The following is a 10,677-nucleotide window of genomic DNA, read 5'->3' as shown; positions in this document are numbered from 1 at the left end:
CTGTCTATCCAGATAATTATATAGACCATCTCTAAGAATACTTTCCATTAATTTACCCACCACTGACGTCAAACTGCTATAATTGCTATAATTGCTAGGTTTACTTTTAGAACCCTTTTTAAACAATGGAACCACATGAGCAATACGCCAATCCTCAGGCACCATCCCCATTTCTAATGACGTTTGAAATATTTCTGTCAGAGCCCCTGCTATTTCTACACTAACTTCCCTCAAGGTTCTAGGGAATATCCTGTCAGGACCTGGAGATTTATCCACTTTTATATTCCTTAAAAGCACCAGTACTTCCTCCTCTTTAATCGTCCTAGTTTCCATAACTTCCCTACTTGTTTCCCTTACCCTACACAATTCAATATTCTTCTCCTTAGTGAATACTGAAGAAAAGAAATTGATGAAAATCTCCCCCATCTCTTTCAGCTCCACACATAGCTGTCCACTCTGATTCTCTAAAGGACCAATTTCATCCCTAGCTATCCTTTTGCTATTAATATAACTGTAGAAACCCTTCGGATTTATTTTCACCTTACTTCCAAAGCAACCTTGTATCTTCTTTTAGCTTTTCTAATTTCTTTCTTAAGATTCCTCTCACATTCTTTATATTCCTCAAGCACCCCATTTACTCCATGCTGCCTATATTTATTGTTGATATCTCTCTTTTTCCTAACCAAGTTTCCAATATCCCTTGAAAACCATGGCTCTCTCAAACTTTAAACCTTTCCTTTCAAGCTACTAGGAACATAAAGATTCTGTACTCTCAAAATTTCACCTTTAAATGACCTCCATTCCTCTATTACATCCTTCCCATAAAATAAATTGTCCCAATCCACTCCTTCTAAATTCTTTCACATCTCCACAAAGTTAGCCTTTCTCCAATCAAAAATCTCTACCCTGGGTCCAGTCCTATCCTTCTCCATAATTATATTGAAACTAATGGCATTGTGATCACTGGACCCAAAGTACTCCCCAACACATACCTCCATCACCTGACCTATTTCATTCCCTAACAGAAGATCCAACACTGCCCCTTCTCTAGTTGGTACCTCTATGTATTGCTGCAAAAAACTATCCTGCACACATTTTACAAACTCCAAACCATCCATCCCTTTTACAGTATGGGCTTCCCAGTCTGTGTGGAAAATTAAAATCTCCCACAATCACAACCCTGTGCTTACTACAAATATCGGCTATCTCCTTGCAAATTTGCTCCTCCAATTCTCACTCCCCATTATGTGGTCAATAATACACCCCTATAAGTGTTACTACACTGTGAGAGGTAATTACTTATTAAGATGTGCAATGACTCCAAGGAGTTAAATACTAAGCTTCTGCTAAACTGCTAACGCAAGGATGACTAAAAGGGCGATGGTCGCTAAAGCTGCAAGGGTATAACCACGAAGATTGTGAAATATGCTACTGATAATAAAATAGAGGATGTAATGGTTGACCGTGGGTTGTAACGAAAGACAACCCCAAATATGGAATGGAAAAGTACTGAGTACTAAGCTCAAGATTGTGCACCTCCTAGCTCTTCTGAGCCGGGAGGGGAGGAGTTAAGAGAGACATATAAAAATTGGAACTGTGTAAGGCTCGGGGTTCCTTTTTTAAGGCACCCAGCTCTGCAGACCTGTTCTAATAAACTTTGTTTCCTTGAATTTGTCCTTGGCCATTATTCAGGGGCAGGACGTTTCTGACATACACCTTTCCCATTCCTCAATTCCACCCAAATAGTCTCCCTAGACGAGCCCTCTAATCTATCCTGCCAGAGCACTGCTGTAATATTTTCTCTGACAAGCAACGCAACACCTCCCCCTCTTGTCCCTCCGATTCTATCACACCTGAAGCAACGAAATCCAGGAATATTTAGTTGCCAATCACGCCCCTCCTATAACCATGTTTCACTAATAGCCACAACATCATATTTCCAGGTCTCAATCCATGCTCTAAGCTCATCCACCTTTCTTACAATGCTCCTAGCATTAAAGTAAATGCATTTAAAGAAATTCTCCACCTCTTCCTCTCTGTTTATCTCTAACAGTACAAAGAACTTTACTGTCTTCTTTTTCTTCCTTCTCCCATACATCTGTTCCCACACTCTGGTTCCCCTCCCCCCTCGTATCTAGTTTAAATCCACTGGAGCCTCTCTAGCAAATCTACTTGCAAGAATATTTGTCCCCCTCCAGTTCAGATGCAAACCATCCCACCGGAATAGGTCCCACCTTCCCTGGAAAACTGCCCAATTATCTATAAATCTGAAGCCCTCTCTCCTGCACCATGTCTTCAGCCACGTGTTGATCTGCACTATCTTACTATTTCTAAACCCACCTGCACGTGGCACTGGTAGCAATCCTGAGATTGCTATCCTGGAGGTCCTGTCCTTCAACGTGGTACCTAGCTCCCTCAACTCACCTTTCAGGACCTCCTCACTCTTCCTACCCACGTCATTGGTCCCTACATGGACCATGACATCCGGCTGCTCACCCTCCCTCTTGAGAATACTGAGAACTCGATCCGAGATATCGCGGACCCTGGCACCAGGGAGGCAACAGACCATCTGGGATTCTTGACATCTCTTCCACGGAACCTCCTATCTGTCCCCCTAACTATTGAATCCCCTATCACTACTGCTCTCCTCTTTTCCCTCCTTCTCTTCTGAGCTGAGGGTCCAGTCTTGGTGCCAGAGACGCAACCACTGCAACTTGTCCCTGGTAGGTCATCCCCACCAACAGTATCCAAAACGGTATACTTATTGTTGATGGGAACGGCCACAGGGGTGCTCTGCTCTTCCTGTCTATTCCCCTTCCCTCTCCTGACAGTCACCCAGCTACTTGTCTTCTGACTCGTAGGGGTGACTATCTCCCTGAAACTCCTGTCTATTTCTGTCTCTGCCTCCCGAATGATCTGAAGTTCATCCAGCTCCACTTCCCTAACACGGTTTGTCAGGAGCTGCAGCTGGATGCACCTTTTGCAGGTGTAGTCATCAAGGACAGCTGTGCTTGTCCTGACTTCCCACATACTGCAAACAGAGCACTCAACTGCCCTAACTGCTGCCTCCATTACCTACTCCTAAGCTAATTAGATTAATTAAAGGAGCTTACCCGGCCTTACCTCACCTGGAGTGAAGCTCATACTCAGCCTCTGCTCACTTTTAAAATTCCCCCGCTTATCTCAGAAGCCGACTTTCACGCGCTTGCGCAGTCATGCCCTGTTCAACCTCACCTCTGCCTGTTCTCGCCAAAGCCTGATTGAGCCAAAGCCGTCCCACTCTGTCTCAGTCGACTCCTATGATGGCCGCTGTATATGGCAGTCTTTCTTTTAAACCTTTGGCATGCTACGTCACGCACCTGCGCAGTCTAGCCTATTTGCCCCAATCAGTTTTAAAAAACAGCTTCTCTCCGAGCTTCTTTTACCTTTTCCCTCTCCAGCTCTTGCTTTGATTTAAGCAAGATTGCTTCTAGGACCCTTACCCTTCGTGATTTTTATAAATGACCTGGATGAGGAAGTGGAGGGATGGGTTAGTAAGTTTGCTGATGACACAAAGGTTGGAGGTGTTGTGGATAGTGTGAAGGGCTGTCAGAGGTTGCAGCGGGACATTGATAGGATGCAAAAGTGGGCTCTGAAGTGGCAGATGGAGTTCAAGCCAGACAAGTGTGAAGTGGTTCATTTTGGTAGGTCAAATATGATGGCAGAATATAGTATTAATGGTAAGATTCTTGACAGTGTGGAGAATCAGAGGGATCTTGGGGTCCGAGTCCATAGGACACTCAAAGCAGCTGCGCAGGTTGACTCTGTGGTTAAGAAGGCATATGGTGTATTGGCCTTCATCAATCGTGGAATTGAATTTAGGAGCCGAGAGGAAATGTTGCAGCTATATAGGACCCTGGTCAGACCCTACTTAGAGTACTGTGCTCAGTTCTGGTCACCTCACTACAGGAGGGATGTGGAAGCCATAGAAAGGATGCAGAGGAGATTTACAAGGACGTTGCCTAGATTGGGGAGCATGCCTTATGAGAATAGGTTGAGTGAACTCGGCCTTTTCTCCTTGGAACGAAAGAGGATGAGAGGTGACCTGATAGAGGTGTATAAGATGAGAGGCATTGATTTTGTGGATTGTCAGAGGCTTTTTCCCAGGGCTGAAATGGTTGCCACAAGAGGACACAGATTTAAGGTGCTGAGGAGTAGGTACAGAGGAGATGTCAGGGGTAAGTTTTTTACTCAGAGAGTGGTGAGTACATGGAATGGGCTGCCGGCAATGGTGGTGGAGGCGGCTACGATAGGGTCTTTTAAGAGGCTTTTAGATAGGTACATGGAGTTTAGTAAAATAGAGGGCTATAGGTAAGCCTAGTAATATCTAAGGTAGAGACATGTTCAGCACAACTTTGTGGGCCGAAGGGCCTGTATTGTGCTGTAGGTTTTCTATGTTTCTATATTCATCCTGACTGCCCACCTTGTCCATCTTGACCTCCCACCTCATCCATCTTAATCACCCACCTAGTCCTACTTGACTGTCCAACTCATCCATCCCAATCACCTACCTCATCCAACCTGACTGCCCCACCTTATCTATCTCAACTGTCCATTTCATCTATTTTGACTGCCCACCTTATCACTCCTGTCTGTCCACATCATCTATCCTGAATGTCCACCTCATCCAAGCTGACTGCCCACCTCATTCATTCTGTCTGCCCACCTCTCCTATTCTGACTGTTCACCTCATCCATCCCACATGCCCACCTAGTCCCTCCCCTCTGTCCATTTCATCCAACCTGACTGCCCACTTGTCCACCCAACCATCCACCTCATCCATCCTGGCATCCCACTTCCTCCAATCTGACCATCTACCTTATCAATTCCAACTAGCCACATTGTCCAACTCAACTGTCCACCTCGTCAATCCCAACTGTCCACCTTGCCAATGCCGATCGCCCACTTCCTCCATACTAACCGTCCACCTCATCCATTCCAGCTGTCCAATGTGTCCATCCCAACTACCCACCTCATCCACCCTGACCAGCCACATCTTCCAACTCAATTGTCCACCTCGTCCATCCTGACTGCCCACCTCATCCATCCCACTCAGCCATTAACCAGTGCACCAATTGTGAGTTGAAGAGCTACATCAGAGGAGGCAGTGCACAGATCTGGGAGCAAAGTTTAAAAGAGAGAGCTTTGCGGGAACTCTGTTATAACTAGTGCACCGATCGTGAATTGGAGAGCTACGACTGAGGAAGGGGGCATAGGTCCAGGAGCCCACTAGGTGATCGGCTGTGCTGGACTGGGCGTTGTGCAATGATCTGGAGGTGGTAAGAGAGCTTCAGGTTAAGGAACCCTTAGGGAACAGTGATCACAATATTATCAAGTTCACTTTGAAATTTGAGGAGGAGTAACTAAAATCCAATATGTCGGTACTTCAGTGGAGTAAAGAAAATTACAATGGCATGAGAGGGAAGCTGGCCAAAGTTGACTGGGAAGGGACCCTGGTAGAAAGGACAGCAGAGCAACAATGGCTGGAATTTCTGCAAAAAATGAGGGAAGTGCAAGTCAGGTATATTCCAAATAAGAAGACATTTTCAAATGGAAGAAAGACACTACCGTGCTTGACAAGTGAAGTCAGAGCGAAAGCAAAAGAGAGGGCATACAAGGAAGCCAAAGCTAGTGGGAAGATAGAAGATTGGGAAGCTTTTAAAAACTTGTAGAAGGAAATAAGAAGGTCATTAGGAAGGAAAAGATGAATTATGAAATGAAACTGTTGACTGATATCAAAGAAGGTACTAAAAGTCATTTTTTAACTGCGTTGCATTTATGGTTTCTAAATGACAATAAACTGAAACTGAACTGAACTGAAGGGAGAAAGGTGAAAAGTTTAAGGGGAACATGAGAGGAAATTTCTTCACTCAGAGGGTCATGAGAGTATGGAATGAGCTTCCAGCACAAGTAATGCATGCGAGCTCAATTTCAAAGTTTAAGAGAGATTGGATCATACGTGGATGGAGGGCTATAGTCATCCATACGGGATGGATGAGGTGGATGGTTGGGTGGACAAGTGGGCAGTCAGGTTGGATGAAATGGACAGAGGGGAGGGACTAGGTGGGCATGTGGGATGGATGAGGTGAACAGTCAGAATAGGAGAGGTGGGCAGACAGAATGAATGAGGTGGGCAGTCAGCTTGGATGAGGTGGACATTCAGGATAGATGATGGTATATCATCAAGGGTATATCATTATATACCCTTCTTTAAGTATATAAAGGGTATAAAGAGAGTTGAGGGTAGATATAAGACCATTAGAAAATGATGCTGGAAATATTGTAATGAGAGATGCAGAGATGGCAGAGGAAATGAATGTGTATTTTGCATCAGTCTTCACAGTTGAAGACATCTGCAATATACCAGACATTCAAGAGTGTCAGGGAAGTGAAGTATGTGCAGTGAAAATTATGACTGAGAAGGTGCTCAGGAAGCTTAATGGTCTGAGGGTGGATAAATCTCCTGGACCTGATGGAATGCACCCTCTGGTTCTGAAGGAAATAGCTGGAGAGATTGTGGAGGCATTAACGATGATCTTTCAAGAATTGATAGATACTGGAATTGGACCGGATGACTGGAAAATTACAAATGTTACACCACTATTTAAGACGGGTGGGAGGCAGCAGAAGGGAACTATAGACCTGTTAGCCTGATATCAGTGGTTGGGAAGTTGTTGGAATCGATTGTTAGGGATGAGATTATGGAGTGCCTGGAGGCATATGACAAGATAGGCTAAAGCCAGCATGGTTTTCTGAAAGAAAAATCCCATCTGACAAAGCTACTGCAATTTTTTGAGAAAATTACAAGCAGGGCAGACCAAAGAGGTGCAGTAGATGTGGTGTACTTGAATTTTCAGAAGGCCTTTGACAAGGTGCAGCACATGAGGCCGCTTACAAGATAAGAGCCCAGGGAAATATAGGGATGTTAGTAGCATGGATGGAACATTGGCTGATCAGCAGAAAACAGAGAGTGGGAATAAAGGGATCCTATTCTGGCTGGCTGCTGGTTACCAATGGAGTTCTACAGGGGTCAGTGTTGGGACCACTGCTTTTTACGACGTATGTCATTGAGTTAGACTATGGGATTAATGGATTTGTGGCTAAATTTGCCGATGATACAAAGATAGGTGGAGGAGCGGGTAGTGTTGAGGAAACAGAAAGCCTGCAGAGAGACTTAGATAGTTTAGGGAATGGGCAAAGAAGTGGCAAATGAAATACAACGTTGGAAAGTGTATGGTGGAAGAAATTAACGGGCAGACTATTATTTAGATGGGGAGAGAATTCAAAATGCAGAGATGCAAAGGGACTTGGGAGTCCTTGTGCAAGATACCCTAAAGGTTAACCTCTCAGTTGAGTCAGTGGTGAAGAAGGCGAATGCAAAGTTGGCATTCATTTCTAGAGGTATAGAATATAAGAACAGGAATGTGATGTTGAGGCTCTATAAGGCAGTCGTGAGACCACACTTGGGAGTATTGTGTGCAGTTTTGGGCTCCTTGTTTTAGAAAGGATATACTGACATTGGAGAGGGTTCAGAGAAGATTCACGAGAATGATTGCAGGAATGAACAGGTTACTGTATGAGGAACGTCTGGCAGCTCTTGGGCTGTATTTCCTGGAGTTCAGGAGTATGAGGGGGGATCTCATAGAAAAATTATGAATGTTAAAAGGCCTGAACAGATTAGATATGGCAATGTTATTTCCCATGGTAGGGGAGTCTTGGACAAGAGGGTATGACTTCAGGTTTGAAGGATGTCCATTTAGAACTGAGATGCGGAGAAATTACTTTAGTCAGAGGGTGGTAAGTCTGTGGAATTTGTTGCCACAAGCAGCTGTGGTGGCCAACTCACTGGATGTATTTAAGGCACAGATGGATAGGTTCTTGATTAGCCAGGGCATCAAAAGGTATGGGGAGAAGGCAGGGGAGTTGGGATGACTGGAAGAATTGGATCAGCCCATGATTGAATGACAGAGAAGACTCGATAGGCTGAATGGCCTACTTCTGCTCCTATGTCTTATGGTCTTATGGCCTTAAGTCATCCAACTCGAGTATCCACCTCATCCATCCCGACTGCCCACTTTCTCCATTCTGACTGTACAACTCATCCATTCCATCTGTCCAATTTGACCACCCCTAATGCTCACCTCATCCATCACAACTGGCCATGTCGTCCAACTCTACTGTCCACTTCATCCACCCGACTGCCTACCTCATCCCTCTCAACCACCTACACTGTGGACCTTGTCTATCCTGACCAGCCACATCATCCAACTTGACAGCCCACCTCGTCCATCCTGACTGTCCAACACATCCTTCCCAACTGCCTACCTCATCCCTCCCAACCATCTATGTCGTACATCCCTACTACCAACATCATCCATCCAGACTGCCCACCTCATCCCTCACCACTGTTCACCTTGTCAATCCCCACTGCCCACCTCTTCTTTCCTGACTGTCCTCCTCGTCCATCCAGACTCTCCACTTCATCCAACCCGACCACCTACCTTATCAATCTCAGCCATCTAGGCCGTGCATCCCAATTGCTTATTTCATCTATTTTGACTATCTACTTCATCCATCCCAAAGGACCGCCTTGTCTATCCCGAAAACCTTGTCCATCCTCACCACCCATCTCCTCTATCTAAACCACCTACCTCATCCATCGTAAATGTCTACTTTGTCTCTTCCAACTACCCACATCATCCATCCCAAACATCTACATTGTCTATCCTGATCACCCACTTCCTCCATACTGATTGTCCACCTCATTCATTCCAGTTGTACAACTTGACCAACCCAACTGCCCAACTCATCCACCACAACCAATCACATCATCCAGCTTGAGTGTCCACCTCATCCATCTCAATTGCCTACCTATTCCCTCCCCACTGGCCTCCTCGTCCAATCCGACTGTCCACCTTGTCCATCCTGACTGGACACATCATCCAGCTCCACTGTCCACCTCATCCATCCTGATCACCTATTTCATCCATAAGACCATAAGACAAAGGAGCAAAAGTTGGCCATTCGGCCCATCGAGTCTGCTCCACCATTTTATCATGAGCTGATCCATTCTCCCATTTAGTCCCACTCCCCCGCCTTCTCACCATAACCTTTGATGCCCTGGCTACTCAGATACCTATCAATCTCTGCCTTAAATACACCTAATGACTTGGCCTCCACTGTTGCCCATGGCAACAAATTCCACAGATTCACCACCCTCTGGCTAAAAAAATTTCTTCGCATCTCTGTTCTGAATGGGCGCTGTTCAATCCTTAAGTCATGCCCTCTCATACTAGACTCCCCCACCATGGCAAACGACTTTGCTACATCCACTCTGTCCATGCCTTTCAACATTCGAAATGTTTCTATGAGGACCCCCTCATTCTTCCAAACTCCAAGGAGTATAGTCCAAGAGTGGTCAAACGTTCCTCATATGTTAACCTTCTCATTCCCGGAATCATTCTACTGAACCTTCTCTGAATCTTCTCCAATGTCAGCACATCCTTTCTTAAATAAGGAGCCCAAAACTGCACACAGTATTCCAAGTGAGGTCTTACCAGTGCCTTATAGAGCCTCAACATCACATCCTTGCTCCTATACTCTATTCCTCTAGAAATGAATGCCAACATTGCATTCACCTTCTTCACCACCAACTCAACCTGGAGGTTAACCTTAAGGGTATCCTGCATGAGGACTCCAAGTCCCGATGCATCTCAGAACTTTGAATTCTCTCCCCATTTAAATAATAGTCTGCCCATTTATTTCTTCTACCAAAGTGCATGACCATACAATTTCCAACATTGTATTTCATTTGCCACTTCTTTGCCCATTCTCTCTGCAGACTCTCTGTTTCCTCAGCACTACCAGCCCCTCCACCTACCTTTGTATCATCAACAAACTTAGCCACAAAGCCATCTACTCCATAATCCAAATCGTTGATATACAACGTAAAAAGAAGCGGCCCCAACACGGACCCCTTTGGAACACCACTGGTAACCAGCAGCCAACCAGAATGGGATCCTTTATTCCCACTCTCTGTTTCCTGCCAATCAACCAATGCTCTATCCACGTATGTAACTTTCCCGTAATTCCATGAGCTCTTATCTTGTTTAGCAGCCTCATGTGCAGCACCTTGTCAAAGGCCTTCTGAAAATCCAAATACACAACATCCACTGCATCTCCCTTGTCTAGTCTACTTGTAATTTCCACAAAAAATTGCAATAGGTTTGTCAGGCAGGATTTTCCTTTAAGGAAACCATGCTGAGTTCTGCCTATATTGTCATATGCCTCCAGGTACTCCGTAACTTCATCTTTGACAATCGACTCCAACAACTTCCCAACCACCGATGTCAAGCTAACAGGTCTATAATTTCCTTTTTGCTTCCCTGCCCCCTTCTTAAATAGCGGAGTGACATTTGCAATCTTCCAGTCCTCTGGAACCATGCCAGAATCTATTGACTTTTGAAAGATCATTGCTAATGCCTCCACAATCTCCACAACTACTTCCTTCAGAACACAAGGGTGCATTCCATCTGGTCCAGGTGATTTATCTACCCTTAGACTATTCAGCTTCCTGAGTACTTTCTCTGTCGTAATTGTGACTCTGCACACTTTTCTTCCTTGACACCCTTGAGGGTC

This window comes from Hemitrygon akajei, chromosome 6, assembly GCF_048418815.1.
Source record: "Hemitrygon akajei chromosome 6, sHemAka1.3, whole genome shotgun sequence".
NCBI lineage: Eukaryota > Metazoa > Chordata > Chondrichthyes > Myliobatiformes > Dasyatidae > Hemitrygon > Hemitrygon akajei.
This window is presented reverse-complemented; position numbering follows the sequence as displayed.